Consider the following 17,421-nt stretch of genomic DNA (forward strand, 5'->3'; position numbering starts at 1 on the left):
CAATTTTTCCCTCGAAATTATTTAACTGCTTGTATACTTTGTGACCTGGTAGAGTGTAAGAGAAGGCCCTATGGCCTTAACTCTGCTAGTATAAATAAAGAATTATTATTATTAAAATATTTATTGATTTCAGATCGATAGAAGTAAGATTTTGTTTCAATAGTTTATTCATGCAAAAGAAAAGTGTAAGATCATGTTTATTAATAATTTTCTTCGTGTGTTTATATTATTAATACCATTATGTAATTGTTAAAGCACTGTACATATAGATTGTGTAAATAAGCCTAATGATTTGAGTGTGTGTGTGTGTGTGTGTGTATATATATATATATATATATATATATATATATATATATATATGTAGAGCGAAGTTAATTTCATTGAATTAATAAGAGTGTTATAAATTCTGTAATGTACAATGGGTTGATGTAATATCCTTATAAACTATTATGTACTGACAGACTGAATGAATAGAACAACCGTGGCTTTTGTTATATTGATGCAGGGAAGATAGCTGTAATGTGAGTCCGCCACTGCGTGAGCGTTTTGCTCCGGCTTGGAATTGGGGTGCCTTGCGGAGCGAGAGCAGCTCTGGCCGACTATACGGAGCCGCTGTCATGCCCGGCGCTGATCTAGACGCCGAGTCATCCGAGAATAACATGCACTAAGTAGGTAATGCATAATAATTCTACTGAAAACAAATTGCCTTGTACATAGGCTTTATTTAAAAACTATCATAATACGGTCTTGGCAGATTTCTTTAAAATTTGCTTACAAGCTAAGCTGTCCAGACACGAAAGATTTTTTTCAGACAAATTAATAGCTGTGCCTTCATTTATGTATTTGAGACCAAAGACCTGCACAGGAGTTACTCTGTGAACGTTAACAAATTCTAGCAGTTTTCTGTATAAGTCGTAAATGTAATCTTCCTTCTAATCTCAAAAAACTTACAATTCTGGTTTATTCAATGGCAAAAATTACAATAAACTGGGACCGGAAACGACAAATAGATCGAGAACAGAAAATTTGTTAAAATTTAATGTATTTAAATGTGAACATTCACAATTAACGAGAGGCATGCCGGAGTCCGAGAACGGAAACGTGATAATTAAGTTTTAAATTTGCCGTTCTCGTTTCCGATCACAGCCTACTAGATTCATTCTGTTGTCATCAAAAAGCTAATTTGTGGCAAGGAGGCCATGACATAATTTATTGTCCATTCATTGCAGAAATTCAGTACAATCGCTTTCCATATATGCTACGTGTCCAGACTGCCACGTGAATTGAATTCTTAAATTTCTAGTAGGTTATTCTACGACGCTTTATCAACAGATAAGGTCATTTAGCGTCTGAATGAAATGAAGGTGATAATGCCGGTGAAATGAGTCCGGGGTCCAACACCGAAAGTTACCCAGCATTTGCTCATATTGGGTTGAGGGAAAACCCCGGAAGAAACCTCAACCAGGTAACTTGCTCCGACCGGGAATGGAACCCGGGCCACCTGGTTTCGCGGCTAGACGCGCTGACCATTACTCCACAGGTGTGGACTTAAATTTCTAAATTGGTTAAATGTATTTATGTTGCCTGGCTTGCACTCATGAAAGAATGCTATTGGTTAAGTATAGACAAATAACTTGAGAATGCGTAATATCGATTTTATTATCGTTATTGACATACATATCGACATGCATAGCCGTTTCGGTTCTCAGTTTGTGAATGATAAAAATCTTCTCGTTCACGTTTTTCACTTCCCGTTCTCGTTCTGGTTCTCGTTCCCGGTTTATTGTGGACCAGCCTTAACATTTTCAGACAGGAGAAGGTAAAAAATAATATATGTTCCCTTGAACCGCTTGTTTTCATAGCACTGCTGTTTGCAATCTAACACCGTTCAACAAATAACGTCTTTACCCAGTGTTACGCCGCCGACGTGTACAATGTTTGGGATCCACCTCCTCGCCCCCTATACGTAGCTGGCATCTGCACGGCAGCAGGAAGTCAACACGGTGTTATTTTTATGTTCACAATAAAGCTCTCTTTCCACGAAAGCTCGGGACTGCGTGTTGCAGCGCGATAAGCTCCAACAAACGAGCACAATCGTCGCTTTTATCTTGCAAGAAGCTTAATGGCATCCAGCTCGAGCCCGTTCTTCACATGCTGCAAGAATGTAATGCACATGCATTGGCGATATTTATTATCTTCCTGGCCTCCGAGCGCGAGACTCAGTCCGCGGCAGGGCGTGGCACTGCCTCCGCCTCACATCCGGGAGGGAATTATTCTTATTTTCGGAGGACGCGAGCAAACATGCATACAAATCCATTCCTTGTTAATAATAATAATAATAATAATAATAATAATAATAATAATAATAATAATAGTAATAATAATAACAATAATAACAATAAATAATAACAATAAATAATAATAATAATAATAATAATAATAACAATAAATAATAATAATAACAATAAATAAAAATAATAATAATAAAAATAATAGTAATAATAATGACAATAATAACAATAAATAATAATAACAATAAATAATAACAACAATAAATAATAATAATAACAACAACAATAAATAATAATAATAACAAACAATAATAAATAGTAATAATAACAATAACAATAAATAATAATAACAATAAAAACAATAATATTGATAACAATAATTATAACAATAATAATAAATAATAATAACAATAATAATAACAATAAATAATAATAATAATAATAATAGTAATAATAATAATAACAATAAATAATAATAACAAATAATAATAATAATAGTAATAATAATAACAATAATAATAAATAGTAATAATAACAATAATAATAAATAATAATAACAATAAAAACAATAATATTGATAACAATAATTATAACAATAATAATTAATAATAATAACAATAATAATAATAATAATAACAATAATAATAACAATAAATAATAATAATAATAGTAATAATAACAATAAATAATAACAATAAATAATAATAATAATAATAGTAGTAATAATAACAATAAATAATAACAATAAATAATAATAATAGTAATAATAATAACAATAATAATAAATAGTAATAATAACAATAATAATAAATAATAATAATAAAAACAATAATATTGATAACAATAATAATAATAATCAATAATAATAACAATAATAATGATGATAATAATCATAACAATAATAACAACAAAAACAATAATAATAACAACAATAATAATAATAATAAATAATAATAAAAACAATAATAATGATGATGATAATCATAACAATAATAATGATAACAATAAAAACAATAAGAATAACAACAACAATAATAACAAAAATTATTTATTTATTTATTTATTTAGAATATTAACGTGCAAAAACAACAGCACAAGGCCAATTACACTTTTGCACGATACAAAACAGAACAAAACAACAAATGATGATGAGAATGAATCATAGAAAATGGCAATGAGATGAAATACAAACAATATAATGGTCTAAATAATCAATGATCAAATAAAAATTATAAAATTACAAAATTAGTACAATGAGATAATTGAAATAATGGAATAGTCTACATTAATCAAATGACCAAATGCAAGAAATAAAATGGACAAATAATTATTAAAATAAGATCAGTGAGTTAAAAACTCAAAGATATACTACACATTAAATGGATCCAAGTTGAATCCATGCAAATTAGCATATTTAATGCATCTGCAGACCGGAGAGAGAGATTTAGAATTCTTATTATAAAACAATTTATGAAATCTTAAACCATTAGCAGGAATACGAAGACTGATATTGCTTATGAAAGATTCACAATCAATATCACCCTTAATGACTTTGCAAAAAAATAAATAATCAAGATCCTGACGTCTGGTGAACAGACAACCGCAATTGAAATAATTGCATTTAATCTCATAGTTATAATCGGAATTTGGTAAAAATCTATAAGAACACAAGGAAATAAATTTTCTTTGAATATTCTCCAATTTAGCCGAGTCAGTGGAAGTAATGGAGTTCCATACAACAGATGCATATTCAAGCTTGGATCTAACCAACGTATAGTATAAAATTAATAAACACATAGGAGTGGAAAAAGAATAAGTTATAGACCTAATTAGACCAAGCATTCTTAACGAATGGGTATAAATATATTGCACATGATCATGGAAATATAATTTTGAATCAAGTAGGACACCAAGATCTCTAATACAATCTGTCCTAGTAATTACGACATTACTGAGAGAATAGTTAAATTTTAGGGAGATAGTTTTCCGTGAAAAGGAAATAACAGAAGTTTTGGATTGATTAATTTTCATTCCATTTTCAACAGACCATTGTGAAATTGAATTAATGTCATTTTGAAGAATTTGACAATCAACCAAACTATTAATTTTGCGAAAGATTTTGAGATCATCCGCAAATAAAAGGCAGCTAGAACTTATTCTTTTTCTTATATAATTTATAAATAATAAAAATAAGAGAGGTCCCAATGTAGACCCTTGAGGAACACCGCATAAACTATTAAATGGAACCGAGAGAGAATTACCTAGTCGAACACAAGACTGTCTATCTGTTAAATAATTTTCAAACCAATTAACGTAGTTAGTGGAGAGACCAAAATTACTTAATTTATTTAATAAAATTTTGTGAGGAACAACATCAAATGCTTTGCTAAAATCAAAATAAATTGAGTCAATTTGACCTTGATTTTCAACTATAGGCATTATGAGATTAAGATAGGAAACTAAATTAGTAGTAGTAGATTTCCCTCTTGTAAATCCATGTTGGGCCGAATTGATCTTATTTTTAACATAAAATGAAATGTGTTTGTGAATAATTTTTTCAAAAATTTTAGAAAAATTGTTTAGGATAGAAATGGGTCTATAATTAGTAACACTATTTTTATTACCATTTTTGAAAACTGGAATAATGGATGCTTCCTTCCAAAGAGACGGGTAAATTCCTGTGTTTAAGCTAAGATTGAATAAAAAAGTTAAAACAGGCAAGAGAATATTAGAACAACCCTTGATTATAAAATTAGGAATGCTATCAGTACCTTTACAACAATAATAATAATAAATAATAATAACAATAATAATGATGATAATAATAATGACAATAATAATAACAATAAAAACGATAATAATGATAACAATAACATCAATAATAATCATAATAATAAAAATAACAATGACAATAATAATAGCAATAACAACAATAATGATAACAATAATAATACTAATTAATAATAATCATAATAATAATAAGAACAATAATAATTATGATAACAATAGTAACAGTAATAATAATGGCAATAATAACAATAACAACAATAATAATAACAATAATAATAATAACAATAAATTATAATAATAATGACAACAATAACAATATAGTAGGCCTACTAATAATAATAATAATAATAATAATAATAACAATAATAATAATAATAATAATAATAGTGTGAGATTCGTGAAAAATTCTTATGATGATAATGATAATGATGAAGATATAATAGCTTGGCTATTATGCAATACGAAACTTGCAGTTTTAATGATTAGGTTGATGATCCTGTATGCACTACAAGTGTACAAGTAGTAGTTATTTATCTAAATTAATGCAAGCGATGCGGAAGGCAGAGATTGTTGCTGCTCTCGTTGCGGACAACATTGTAATAGCTCTAAGAGCGTCATTACCGCTACTGCTTCACATCACGATCACACGCAACGGTGAGGTGTGAGCGGCAGAATGAGGCTGTTCACGCAGGCTACGTTTATAGGAACTCGACGCAAACGTCTACACTTTTTTTTTGCAACTGGTCACACCACCAATCGATGCGACGCTTAAAAGAGATTTCGCGTATAAAAAATACTTTATTGCCAGAACGAAGATACATATTGCTTTTTATACAAAAACATTCTAGCACCCCCCGGAAAGAGTAAAATATCGAGCTACTTTTGTAAACATGCCTAATTTCTGAAATATGCACTACAAATATTCAACAACACACAACTTCACGAAGCGCTATGCGCATTTGCATACGGTAGGAAAAATTAAAATATATGGGAAATGCCTGTTATTATTCGGTTGAGAAGCTTTTGTCATCCAGTCTGCTGTCGAAAAATCTGAAAGTTAGAATTTATAAAATATTTATATTACCGGTTGTTCTTTATGGTTGTGAAACTTTGAGAGAGGAACATAGGTTAAGGGTGTTTGAGAATAAGGTGCTTAGGAAAATATTTGGGGCTAAGATGGATGAAGTTACAGGAGAATGGAGAAAGTTACACAACACAGAACTGCACGCATTGTATTCGCCACCTGACATAATTAGGAGACAAGCAGTGTTATATATCAAAACGGAAAAGCAAAGAAACCACGCCTTTCCAACGAAAGTTTTCCTGACTCCTGTCTCGGTCGAGGAGGACCTACATCATGGCCATCAAGATCGCCGGACATGTCCCCATTTTATAGGGATTTATAAAGTGAAAATACATGAAGCGATAACATTCTTGACACCAGAAATGCTCTCGCTAGTGTAGCAGGAGATTAATTTTCGCCTGATTGCAGACAGTGGGATAAATAGCGCTAAAGTATAAACAAAACTTTTAATTAATTTCTCTTTCTAAACGTGCAAACATCAATAAAATAAATGCAGTATTTTCTGAGATATAACTATTCTTACAAGTATTTCCCGGACACATGAAAAATAAATTCACTTCCAAATATAAATTTAATGCTGGTACATTGTAAGTTTAGCTTGTGCGTTTGTTTCTTTATTAATCACTTTCTCAATAAATTCTTTGGACAGTCGTTGACTATAGACCAGCTGCGGCGAAAATGCGACTTGCGAGCACATTGTGGCTCGCAGTGCTTTTCTCTCGCTTCCTACCTACAACCCCCACCCTCTCACTCACTGGAGTCAAACTCCGTTCTATTTGTATTTGTCTCGGACCTGCGAGTGGCGTATCGTCGCAATATCTCTCTCGAAACCATGTACCTCTATAAAAAACGAAAGTTCCAAGTAGGATGGGAGGATGCATTCTTTTGCTTACAATATGATGAAAATATTAAATGTATGATTTGTTCACAAATATTACTAGGAAAACGGTTGTATAACATAAAACGGCATTATAAGTTACTACATGTTACTGATGAAACATTAATTGGTTAAGTGTTATTATTGTTATTATTATTATTATTATTATTATTATTATTATTATTATTATTATTATTATTATTATCATTATCATTATCATCTCTGTACGTCGATTCTTTTACAGCAGATGTACGAATAATGCGGTTAGATTTTCAATTTGAACTCACAGATTTACAATGTGACGTTAAATGAAAGCTAGATGTAAGGACTTGACAAATGTTGAACTTTTCAAATCTTTGGAAAAAAATAAATATCTGAAGCTTCGTTCTTTCGCTTGTTCTGTTGAAGCCATGTTCGCTGTAACTTACGTTTGTGAAAAATTATTTTCAACAATGAAAATAGTAAAAATCAAATTTAGATCACGACTGACAGACAAATACCTTCGTGATCAACTACGATTGGCAGTAAGTGACATAATTCCTGATTTTGAAACTTTGTCGCAGAGACATTCTGAAGAAAGTTAATTTTAGGTTGTGATAATGTGTCCTATGTTTTCTTGTTCATTTCTTTCTTCGTTACACGTCCTAAACATTAACTTCCCCTTCGGTTGTCCGCCTCCCTCCATAGGTGCTATGCACGTTGCAGCTTACACAGTGGCTCGGCGCACCATGGCCTTTTCGCCACGGCTGCTATAGACTATCAGTATAGAATTATATTTCATGAAGATCAGACTCTGTTACGAAGGTTGGTTAATTTACCTCCAGTATAATTGGAAACATTCAGAGTAATCAACTTACAATAGTGATTCTGGGTATTTTCACCGTTTCCTAGGTGTAGAGACATCCAACGTTTAGGTACAACTTATCGGCTGCATCATCAGGTAAGGGGAACGGGGAAACTTTTCAGTTGAATGCGCTACTAAGAGCTATTTTGAAGTCCAGAGTTTCTTTAAATAATTTCTACGGGTTTTACACACTGAGAATTACAATTGAAGCGGACTTGAAGGTTTGAATTCGCCTTGCCGAATGCCTACGGAATAATTCATATCAATGTGAAGGAATTTATGGCGGTCGTTAAAAGCGTGGCAGAAACATTTCTATAAGCAGGACGCGCGCCGTAGAGTTTTAACAGGACTATGAATCATCTGCAAATCAACATCAGTAACGATACAGCGTCGTTAAATAACCGGTTTAAAACATCAGTAATACAGTCTCATCCGTTTGGGAACACATAAAATGAAATCGCTATAAAATTTTATTACGAGTGATAGGAAAGTTATTCTAGTTCCTGTAATGACGTTAAAACACGGGAGTTTTGTATCATTGAGTTCACGAACAAAAGAAGTCAGGTTGTCACTTATCAACGACTGAATAAACAGAACGTCATTTATTGCAAGACAACTAGCGAAATGTGTTTGCAGTTTATAGAATTTGAAAATGTAACATCAGTTCGACGATGTTTTAACCATGAGTATGATGTTCGAATAGCTGCGAATTAAAAGTCGATAAAGTTATGGTAGGTATCGCACGTATGAAGACTGTGAATCTGTTAACATGCCGTATACTGGTGGCCATAGCAAATCCCCATTGCTCACCAGTTCAATGTTCCATGTTTAATAAATTGCAACAATCAGGCTAAACATTGACAATGAATCTAAGCTCACTAAAATAAACCATGTACTACCAACAGTAGGTAAAACTAAAATTTCCCGTTTCTTTGGCTCACTTTGTCCTTGCCAAGGAACCAGTAGTGATACTAAAGTAATCTGATCAAGGGTATAGCAACTGAATGGAGCCAATCCCATTACAAAAGACTAACCCTCATGGTGCTAACTGGCTTTTAATTTATTGTGTCCGACAGAGACTAAAGAACAAGAGTTCTTCTGGAGAAGTGTGGATCTAAAGCTCTTAAAAGAAAATAAGATTTTCTATTTATTTCATTTTCTTACTAGCTAGTGCTACGTTAACCTTACAAAGCGTCTCTTGCGGATATATTAAATGCTCCTTGAAACAACTTTTCAACCAGAGGTACAATTATGTACAATTTCAACAAAAATGAATTGTACTTTTCTTCTGTCTTCATAGCTGAAACTAAACAAAATCCGTGATATATTGTTTTAACAGAAATAGCTGTAGACAGACAGACGGACATGTTTTCGCTATAAGGAATGCTAAAGTTCTGCTTTTATATATTTTTTCATCAGCATTAACATTACCTTCATACTTCATAGGCCTATAATGAGAACGGAAAAATCAGCCCAACTATTTTATAAATAAGGTAAAGGCAGACGGCCGTCGATATGTATTTGGTATCGATCAGCGTGTGACATACGTCCCAGCTCAGTCTGGCTGTCAACCAAAGACTGCTCAATTTATTACCAGTGGTGACATTTTTACTGGAGATTTATAGTCCTTCCCTGACTTAGGAATCTAGTCTCGGATGTTTTTCTTTCAAACAAACGAACAGACAGACGTTTGCTGTTCACAGCATTTTCACCCAGACCCGGTACGATATCATTTATTCCCACCGTATGGCAGTTGTAACCAGATCCAGCCGAGAAAGACAAGCGCGAGGAGTGGCTTACATAAATCCAGTGCATTTCACTAAAACCCTGTTTACTGCGATGCTCCAGGCAGAACGCCGGCCAACAACTGGAGTTTAGCAGACCAGCATTAGAATAAAGAGAATTAATTTCAATAATTTCTCCAGCCTCTGCGTAGAAATCGAGGTCCTGTATTCGAATCCATCCAGCTTAAGGCTATCTGTGTCTTCAAGTCCAGTGACGGAATCTGTATAGGCCTACTGTGTGAGTTCAAATTTTGAGTGAAAGCAAAGGACTAACATGCAAACGTTCTGATGGGGGCAGATAAAAAAGTTAAATTTTCTTCTTACATTGTGTTAATAATGTCAAAAGAAGTGCTTATACAAATTTTGGCCACTCGACCGCAATTACGAGGCCGTCCAGAAAGTGATTTTCCCTGGAACCGTTTATAGAAAAAAGCACAATTGCATGGAAATATTTATTGAAACAGATACAGCAATTGTTGCGCTATTTGAGCAACATAACCCCCACTGGAATTGAGACATTTGTCATACCATAGGTTCAATTTTTGTGTCGTAGAAGTCAGCCGCCTCAGATCGGAACCAGCGTTTGACTGCGTCTGCACCTCTCTCTGTCGATCCCATGATATGGGAACTGTCTCAATTCTGATGGAAAATATGTTGAAAAATAGCTCAACAATTGCTGTGTCCGTTCCAATAAATTTGTCCAATGAAATTGTGTTTTTTTCTGTTAGCGGCCCCTTGCGAACTTATTTTTTTACGGTCCTCGTAATTGCAGTCGAGTGGACAAAATTTGTATAAGCACTTCTTTTGACATTATTAACATGGTGGAAGAAAAAAATTTAACTTTTTTCTGCCCCCATCAGAACGTTTGCTTGTAAGACCAAACAAAATAAAATATCTCTGAGATGGATTTCGTTCGGCATCTCTTCCATCATACGTTTTCCTAGTCTTCATTCGGTCGAAGACACTCACAGATGTGCCCTTAATATATTACAGTGTACGAAAGATCCTTATCCAAGGACTGTCTTGTCCAATAAAATTCAATTTATACCCGCGCTGGCTCGAACCTGGCTCTTCGACATGGTGAGTGGTGCTAGAGCGAACTAACAGTTCACCATCAACGTGTCAGTATTTACTCGGCGTTAAATACAACGTATTTCCATTTTTTTTCCTTTAAAATTATCATAGATACGTAAAAAATTCATTACAAAAAATTATGGGCATTTACGGTCTTGTCAGATGCTGTGACTTCATTTTTAAAGCTCTGTTTTTTTTTTTTTCGTTGTTGGTAACTCTATAGCATCTATTAGATGCTTTATGGTTGTGCTAACAGATGGCGTTACTTGTCAACAATGTGACGCTGAAACGTGTGTTCAGGTTACTGCCCAACGACAGTCCTGATGTATTTTTATATTTGTGATGATTGGTTAATTAATATTAACCCGGCACACTCACAATCACACTCACATTCACACAAATTTCCACACTCTAGACACCCAGGGAATTCTTCTAAAAGCTCTGGTGCACAGGGTTTTTAAATGACATAAACATTGATTGTAATAACCAATGGGAAACTTTAATTTTTTGCTTTATTCCATACAGAAAATTATATATCTTCGGGGCTATTAAAGCTACATGCATGACATTAATTTGATACATATCTGTGGTGTTCTGGTAAATGGGGATAAGTCATTTTTTGAGCAAATGAAATTTTGTTCCGCAGATGAACACACAAGTTAAATTATACAAGTGGGTGTGCAAAAATCAAAAGAATACTAGCAGTTGATGTGTTTTATTTATGTAAAAAATTATTTACAATAAGGCTCCGAGGTTTAATTTCCATTTATCTCCAAACTCATTTTTATGACTTATCTCCCTTTACCAACAACACAGATATATTCTTTAGGATATTAGAAAACCTTCCCCTAGAATACAAATTTGTGGCCACTGGTGTAGCTCAAGCGATAGCGCGTTTTCCTACTGATCCGGAGTTACGCTCGGGCGTGGGTTCGATTCCCGCCTGGTTGGGTTTATTCCGAGGTTTTCTCCAACCGTAAGGCGAATGCCAGGTAATCTATGGCGAATCCTCGGCCTCATCTCGCCAAATACCATCTCGCTATCAACAATGCTATCCACGCTAAATAACCTCGTAGTTGATATGGCGTCGTTAAATAAACAACTAAAAAAATTGAAATCTGTTACTTAGTTGCATTTAAAAAAATATGCTTCTATATTTCTATAAAGGACTTCTAAAATTCGTTCTTAAAATATAATTGTTTACCTTAAAATTTTGGAAACCAACATCAAAATTGAGCTCCAGACATTTCGAAGATCGTGATTTTTGGAGTAAAATATCATACAAATTTTAAATTTATTTTAAAAAGTGGTTGTGATATGTTAGTCGATTATTCTACCTTCTCTTTTTCCAAGAAACATCCCCACCACGCTGGAGGAACAGTGAGAATTTATTTATTATTTATTTATTTATTTATTTATTTATTTATTTATTTATTTATTTATTTATTTATTTATTTATTCTGGTGTAGTTAAGGCCATCAGGCCTTCTCTTCCACACCACCAGAAATACAAATACAATAACAGAAATAAAAAGAAAAAAAAAACACTATAAACTAAGTAAAGTCACACAAAAATAGTCAGGGATGCGACTGCCTGCATACTATAGTCATCAGTCACGTGTCTGGACCTCACAGAAGCCAGGACTCTGTAATTCACAGTAAGGATGGTGCAATAACTCACATGCTGTAAGCTTTATGAATTACTACCAGCTAGCAGAACATTTATAAAGTCATTGTCTACAACAATCTAGGAATTCATTTCATAGTAAAATATATTGGGCTCGTTCGGGATTTGAACCCAGGACCTCTCGCACCCTAAGCGAGAATCATAACCCTAGATTAACGAGCCATTGGTGTGATGCTTCAAGTTTATTGCTCAAACGGAACGGAATAATCAGATGGCGATGTTTTTGCACAAACCAGCTGTTGTGCACCGCTAAAGCTGGAACTGGCTGTGCGTTCTGTACTGGAACTTCAGAGATCACAATTATTTAAAATGACTGTCAGGTAGGCTGACGAAATAAAACTGATTCAGTGAAGACAGAATTGGCGTTTTCAATCAATTGTTCCACTTTTCCTTGCAAATATTTTTAAATCACTTAAAATTAAATAACAACCTGTTAAAGAATGCGACTGAAAGTAGGAAATACGAAAGTAAAAGTAATATTGCAAAGTTAATGCACGGAACTGAATTACGCTTACTAAATTCTGATTACTGATAGAGTATGAATTAATTTTCCTTTTCACTTAAGTGTCGTGTTTCTTCTTGCAAGCCCGGCATACGCAGGCCTATTCATTGATTAAGGAGAAAAGATGATGAAATTTGACAAAATTTTTGATAATTGATGCAGAATTTTCATTTCTCTTGTAAGTAGGAATATTATTGCTGCAACAACTACCTAAAAGATATTTGTGCGAGATCGTGCGTATTTGCTTGGTTTCCGCAGAAAGTCTAAAATTCCACATTCAGTATTCCCAACCTAACACACATAACAATTTTCCTCTTCTCACCGCTTAAGCGCGACATTCATTTTACTGCTTTAGGCTTTTAACATATTATTTTTAGAGACGTTTAACATGGTAATAATTATAAATTGGAAACTTACCACTGCAATTTCACCTAAATTGCACTGTTAATTATTGTTTTTAAATATTTGCAAAAATTAAGTAAACTCTACAACTCCACGAAAGTTACTGCATTCGTGATGCAAGTAACATTAAGGAAGCCGTGAAAAAATCAACAAGATTCCAGATGCCGATGTTATTACTGCAATATGTTATATAAATAATACTGTTAAAATATTAAAATGAAAAATAAATCATTACATAACCTTACTATTTGTTTTAAGTTCGCATTTATAAACTGGGTGGGAAAAAAGACAGACGTATATCACGGCCTGCTGGAGTATAGTAAATACAGAAAACATTTTAAAGGAACAATGTTGAAGATAGATATTTTTGTTTTGCAAATTTGCCGTCATTGAACAGAAACCAAGATGGAGATTTCATTGCAACTAATTAGAAATACCTCTTTCAGGTATGTAATAAACGATCTTCGCACAAAATAATGTACGATACACGAGCGGTATGTTTTCTTTCAATTGTCGGAAATTAAAAAAGCTCAACTACGTTTCACTTTTTCAAACTTTTCCTCGAACATGAAAACTTCAACATACCGCTCTTGTAACGCATATTACTATTACAGCAACATGTAACTTACAACATACATAACGGATATTAAAAAGATCGCGGTTTCACTCCTCAGTAGTAGATAAGTAACCCTCGTCAGAAAGCCACGGGACGTTCTTACGCCGTAAACGAATTACAAAGTGACACAAAATATTTGACACAACTGCCCTTCAGCTCCAAGGCGCCCGACAACCCTCTCTTGTGCGTGTGTGGTCTTCCTTTAAACTTTATGAATACTTGTAAACAACTAATTACAGAGCCCATGGTCCCATTCTGTCCTGTCTACAACCAACTTGAATGTAATTACTTTTATGTGGAACGCATTGGAAATCTAGCTTCTACCATGTGTGGCCGTTCTGTTGTAACGGTACAGATCAGATCCCCAGGCTTCTGCTAAGCTTACCCAAATCAATATTTAACAATTACTGTTCCATTTCAGCAATAAACTTGAAGCTCCACATCAATGGCTCGTTGGTCTAGGGGTATGATTCTCGCTTAGGGTGCGAGAGGTCCCGGGTTCAAATCCCGGACGAGCCCAATATATTTTACTATGAAATGAATTCCTAGATTGTTGTAGACAATGATTTCATACATGTTTTGCTGGCTTGTATTAATTCATAGGAGACACATAAAACTTATAATATGTGAGTTATTGTTCTACCCTTACTGTGAATTGCAGAGTCCTGGCTTCTGTGACTTCCAGACACGTGACTGATGGCTACACTATGCGGGCAGTCGCATCCCTGACTATTCTCGCTGTTCCTTCAACGTGGTGGGGATGTGGATTAGCTGAAGTTAATAAACTAGTGTGTATTATTTCTATGGTAATGCTTTGTAGAAATTATTGAGATTAGTACTTTCTTTATTTTTATATTAATATTTTATTAGTGACACCGCTAGTATCATAAAAAATGGACTAAATCTTACTAAGTTTTGCAATAAAATCAGTTGGGCACATCAGACATCTTTCGCACCATGAGCGAAAAATTATACGTATAAACTAACAAGCCACTGCAATATTTCTGCACAGTATTATTATTATTATTATTATTATTATTATTATTATTATTATTATTATTATTATTATTATTATTACTTACTTACTTTCTTACTGGCTTTTGAGGAACCCGGAGGATCACTGCCGCCCTCACATAAGCCCGCCATTAGTCCCTATCCTGAACAAGATTAATCCATTCTCTACCATCATATCCCACCTCCCTCAAATCCATTTTAATATTATCTTCCCGTCTCGGCCTCCCTAAAGGTCTTTTTCCCTCCGGCCTCCCAACTAACACTTTATATGCATTTCTGGATTCGCCCATACGTGATTCATGCCCTGCCATCTCAAACGTCTGGATTTTATGTTCGTAATTATGTCAGGTGAAGAATACAATGCGTGCAGTTCTGTGTTGTGTAACTTTCTCCATTCTCCTGTAACTTCATCTCTCTCAGCCCCAAATATTTTTCTAAGCACCTTATTCTCATACACCCTTAACCTATGTTCCTCTCTCAAAGTGAGAGTCCAAGTTTCACAACCATAAACAACAACCGGTAATATAACTGTTTTATAAATTGTAACTTTCAGATTTTTTGACAGCAGACTGGATGATAAAAGCTTCTCAACCGAATAATAACAGGCATTTCCCATATTTATTCTGTGTTTAATTTCCTCCCGAGTATCATTTATATTTGTTACTGTTGCTCCAAGATATTTGAACTTCTCCACCTCTTCATAAGATAAATTTCCAATTATTATATTTCCATTTTGTACAATATTCTGGTCACGAGACATAATCATATACTTTGTCTTTTTAGGATTTACTTCCAAACCTATTTCTTTACTTGCTTCCAGTAAAATTCCCGTGTTTTCCCTAATCGTTTGTGGATTTTCTCCTAACATATTCACGTCATCCACATAGACAAGCAGCTGATGTAACCCGTTATTATTATTATTATTATTATTATTATTATTATTATTATTATTATTAATTCCTGGCAGATGATTGCATACCCATATTCGTGTCTTAAAAGTGGGCCCAAACGTTAAGGCTGAAGCCCTAAGCCAAACGTAAGATACTGCACGTTGCAAATAAGCCGAAATTACCTGTCTAAGCTAAGGAGTTGGCAGGGGCACTGGCTAAATATTAATTATTTAAATTGTTTGTAAATGATACCAAATTATGGCCTATATTCTATGGACTATTCCATAAATGCAAGCTAGTACTATCAAGACGTCTTGCAATAAGGTGCAAATACTGTGTATACGTTAAAATTTACTCATACGTACACAGTAATAGTAATATGCATTACAAGAGCGGTATGTTGACGTTTTCATGTTCGAGGAAAAGATTGAAAAAGCGAAACGTAGTTGAGCGTTTTTAATTTCCGAGAACATGAAAACAAACATACCGCTCGTGTATCGTACATTATTTTGTGCGAAGATCGTTTATTACATACCTGAAAGAGGAATTTCTAATTAGTTGCAATGAAATCTCCATCTTGGTTTCTGTTCAATGACGGCAACTTTGGAAAACAAATATATCTGTCTTCAACATTGTTCCTATAAAATGTTTTCTGTGTTTACTATACTCCAGCAGGCCGTGATATACGTCTGTCTTTTTTTTCCCCCCAGTCTATGATGAGTCTGGAATCTTGTTGATTTTTTCACGGCTTCCTTAATGTTACTTGCATCACGAATGCAGTAACTTTAGTGGAGTTGTAGAGTTTACTTAATTTTTGAAAATATTTAAAAACAATAATTAAGAGTGCAACTTAGGTGAAATTGCAGTGGTAAGTTTCCAATTTATAATTATTACTGTATTGAACGTCTTTAAAAATAATACGTTAAAAGCCTAAAGCAGTAAAATGATTATGACGCTTAAGAGGTAAGAAGAGGGAAATTGTTATGTGTGTTAGGTTGGGAATACTGAATGTGGAATTTTAGACTTACCGCGTATTGGTTGTGTGCGCAAAACAAGCAAATACGCACGATCTCGCACGAAAGTCTTTCACTACCAGTTTTCTTTAACAGACGGCAAACACATTCACATCTATGCTATGGTTGACTTGTAACACTAGGAGACTGGGCTGCAATAGAGTTTTAAATATTCAAACAACACACTTTTTTGCATTTTGTAAAATAAGTAACTAGACAATCCACTTTATATACCGACTTGTCTTATTATATCTTGTATGTGTAGAGATTTATTAACTATCCTCTATTTAAGGGGATAGCTTATGTACACTTTCAGCTAGTATAAATTTAATATCATTTAAAATTAAATTTGTACATATCCTGAATTAATTTTCTGCTGGAATTTGGTATAGTAATTAGACAATACTTGTAGATTAATTTTTAGAATCATAGAAACTTCTACTAAAGTAATTACATATTTTAATTGCAGGTGAAATTTGTAGTAGTTGATACATCGTCTTTAAATAGCTAACTATAAAATATGATTGGTTCTTCTAATAATGAAACGTACTGTA

General features: G+C 33.6%; 1 non-coding gene across 1 annotated transcript; it reads left to right on the forward strand.

The window, feature by feature from the left end:
- The first annotated feature begins 14,397 nt into the window (after positions 1–14,397).
- On the forward strand, positions 14,398–14,469 carry TRNAP-AGG (transfer RNA proline (anticodon AGG)). Its single transcript has one exon. It is a non-coding gene; the product is annotated as a tRNA-Pro (tRNA).
- Positions 14,470–17,421: the final 2,952 nt, after the last annotated feature.

This window comes from Periplaneta americana, chromosome 16 (assembly GCF_040183065.1).
Source record: "Periplaneta americana isolate PAMFEO1 chromosome 16, P.americana_PAMFEO1_priV1, whole genome shotgun sequence".
NCBI classification, from domain to species: Eukaryota; Metazoa; Arthropoda; class Insecta; order Blattodea; family Blattidae; genus Periplaneta; species Periplaneta americana.